The 3,705-nt window shown below is 42.9% G+C and overlaps 1 long non-coding RNA gene across 1 annotated transcript; it reads left to right on the top strand.

The window, feature by feature from the left end:
• The first annotated feature begins 317 nt into the window (after positions 1-317).
• LOC109291671 lies at positions 318-2,753 on the top strand. The gene is made up of 2 exons (XR_002095920.1): positions 318-398; positions 439-2,753. It is a non-coding gene; the product is annotated as an uncharacterized LOC109291671 (long non-coding RNA).
• The last annotated feature ends 952 nt before the right edge of the window (positions 2,754-3,705 follow it).

Here is a 3,705-nt window from a genome sequence, read left to right as displayed (position 1 = left end):
ATGGGGCTAACCCATTTCACTTCCATGTTCATGTCAAAGGCATTTGATTCTTTGTTTTCATACACTACAGTTGCCTTCATCCACACCTTGATTTAAGGAGCAAATGATGTTCGACAGTTTGGGGGGACAGCCCCGTTCTGAAGGCCTTCGTGAGATTTATGAAGGCTAGGTACAGTGGTATGTGTTTTTCTTTATATTTCTGCAGTTGCTTGAGTGAAAATATAATTATCAATGGTGGAGAGCAAAAACTGTAGTGATTTCCAGGATTGATTCTTTTAACCTAGAGATCGCAGCCTAGGGATCATGATTTGAGTGACAATTTTTCCGATGATGTTCAACAAGGAGATATCTCTATAGTTGTCACAGTCACTTCTATCCCCTTTGTTATTGTACAAATTGTCAGTTGACACCAACGTATCAAATAATACCAAAAATCAGTGTTTTTTCAGACTGGTGTACAGGGTGCTTTGCCCAGGCATATGTGTCTAATTTTAATAATGTTGGTGGAGCTGCTGAGTGCTGATTGCCAGTGCATAAGAATGCTGTTACTCACTGCACCTTGACTATTGTTGAACATGCCGAGTTGCTGGGTGTTGGGGATCAAGTAGCACTGTTTTGCAGGTAAAAGGGTGCATGGCTAAGAAGGTTTGAAAACTATTATCATAATATAAAACTCATTACACTCATGCCACCTACTTTTCAATAAAGGGTAGCTTCTCCTAGCAAATCTCCTTTCAGACTGAAAACTCAGATATTCAAATACACGCTTGGCTGTTTTTCATCTGTCAGAAGAAAGTCATCACTCCTATGCCTACACAGATAGGGACCCTCATTTTCTGAAGCCACAGGAAGTGCCTTAGATTCTTACATCTCCTTGTTTACTGCTAATGAATGGATCCAATTCTTGGCATTCCTTTTAAAGGACAGTGTTCACATTTGAATACGGACTTTTCCTGTCTGAAAGACAATCACATTGTAGTTACCTTAATATGCATCCTGAAAATAGTCTACCAACTTCTTTAAGCACTACATGCCAAAGAAATTCTCTTAAGAGGGATTAACAAGCCTTCACTTCTTATACACTGCAGTCTACCCTGAGACTCAGCCTGCACTTGTTACCACTTCCTTACCACCATCACTACAACAACTAGCCTTGGGAACCAAAGATGACGACAGAGACAAGAGTACTGGATTAACTGCACCGAATACACAAAATGTAAATTTTCATCGTATTTATAAAAGGCAAGAGTTAGATACTTAAAAACTTGCTTTAACATTACAGTTTTTACTTGAATTTTAGGTTGTCTCAAACAGGTTACAAAACTTTGCCCTGTGTTGAAATTCCACAGCTACAGTTTCTATTTAAAAGCTTTACTTGAAATCTAAGTCTTAAAAAGATACTGTATTTTTTAAGTATACTTATTATACATAAGACAAAAACTAATTTATACTCTGAAAGTACTCTCTTCTCCTGAGGAATGCATATATACACACATACATGTACATAAGCTGTTCATCTGGGTCACCTGTACCTTGAAGTACTTTCTTATCTTTTTACTCCAAAGAAATAAAAAGGCAGTAGAAAATACTGAAAACTCCAACCAGAACTGATACGCAGAGACCATCATCTTTTGATGCTATATAAGAAGGGTCCTAAACAAAAGATGGGGTCCTATTCCATGACAAGGCTTCCTAGGCATTGTGGCAACAACATTTTTTTCCAGGACATGCTATGTGATAGCAACTTATATCAGTATGAGGGACAAAGTTCAGGTATCCATTAAGTTAGTACTTCTGTTAATCCCATCAGGTAACTTGCCAGCTTCCGTCTTCCCCCGCCCCACACACATTCTCCTTTAATACCAGGTTTAACATATACTGCTTTGTCTTCTAAAACATTGCATTCTGTCCATCCATTACATAAACAAACATGAAAAAACTCGTGTAAAAATAAGCCAAGATATAGCATCAACTACTACAAAAAAAAAGTTTCACAGGTTGTTCTATAAATGGTCCAAAGCATGCCACATTAAATCTTTTGTAGGCAGAATTTTCTCAAATGCAACCTCAATGCTGCCAAGGCCCAAAGCCATATTTGACTTCATACCTCTGAGGTAAGTGAAACTCAGTGGACAACTCAGGAGTCTAGTCACTCATGTAAGCACTGGTAGCTCAATTGCCAAATAAAATTAAAAATATTTACACATCATGAAGGAGACTCCAGATACACTGGTGAATGAAAGAACAAGATCTCATTTACATGATACAATATTCTAAGTTCACCAAGAATGGTAAATATTTCCCATTATACAGCTAGCTTAATTTAAAAGACATACAGGTCAATTATCCAGATGTCAAAGAGACAGTAAGCTTTAATTAGTCAATAATTCTCATTCAACAAAAACTGACTTCCAGACAAGCTTTATATTTGTGTGACCAAGTCTCATAATAAGAAGTTTGGATATAATTTACCTATACTAACAAGTCCAAGTTCAGTGGTAACTGATAATCTTACAGGTAATTAATTGTGCTTACAACTTAACAAGGAACACTGTCTATAATATTTACACCATACACAGCTGTTGAAGAACAGTTTTAGGTATATCAACAAAACTATGGCCACACAGCATGCGTGAGTGTTTTACTCATCATTTATAAACTAACCAATATTGCACAGTAAAGTAGTTAGATCAAAATGCCAAACAAGTGATTCAACATGAGACCATGAAGCTTACATTCCTCCAATTTAAGATGACCTGTACCAACATGATGCATATCATTTTACCAATTATTTTGAAACAATTTTCCTGTGTGATAATTAAACAATTTAGAGGCCATGCCAATAGGTGCCACAGCACTTACTCACTTGACCCAAGTCAGTGTAAACACATACAAGTGTCTTCTGCCCCATTCACATTACAAACTTGGGTGGAGGCAGTGTAAAATGCCTTTAGCTTTGTAGCAAAGTAAAACACTCCTGTTCCCATACAGGTCAACCACCAAGAGATGTGATACTTCTGCCCTGCTTCCTTTGCTCTGTGGTGTGTGTGTGTGTGTGTGGGGGGGTAACGTACCCCTCATGGCTGGTCCCATTCCCTCACCTTCAGAAGGCCCAGGTAGCCTCCCCTCCTACTGTGTGAAGTGCTGGGCTCCTACTTTCCTGTGGGAGTCAGGACCGTCTCCTGCAAGCTCCCTGTTCCTGGAGACAGGCTGCTTGTGCAGTACTGTAGCCCGCACCCTGCTTCCCCACGCCCGAAACTCTCTTCCAAGGCTGACGCGGGTGGGAGCCCGCGAGGCCTCCGGCACCTTCCCGCACCTCTCAAACGGGCGCCCGCGGAAAGTTTCGGCCTCCCCCGCGTTGCCCCGATCCAACACACCGCGCCCTGCTGCCGCCCCCGCCCCCAGGAAGGGGGGTGGGGCGGGAAGAAACAGGCAATGACCTCCTCCCCCCTGCTCCTCAGGGCAGGAATAAGGGGAAGTGGGAGAACTGGGGGCGCCATTTTGAGGCCGCCTCTCCCCTACCCCCGCCCCAGAATTCGTTGCCCGGGCCCGCGACTGGAAGGGGAGCGCCCCCCAGCCCGCCACCTGCTCACCTGACGGAGCCAGGCAGCAGCACAGCGCTGAGGTGTCCGAGGTGCGCGGCGGCGGCGGCGGCGGCGGCGTCTGTGTGGCGCGGGACAGGCGGCGGCTCCTCCTCGGGGCGGG

Source organism: Gavialis gangeticus, unplaced genomic scaffold (assembly GCF_001723915.1).
Source record: "Gavialis gangeticus isolate Ggan-Ray unplaced genomic scaffold, GavGan_comp1, whole genome shotgun sequence".
Taxonomy (NCBI): domain Eukaryota; kingdom Metazoa; phylum Chordata; order Crocodylia; family Gavialidae; genus Gavialis; species Gavialis gangeticus.
This window is presented reverse-complemented; position numbering and strand designations above follow the sequence as displayed.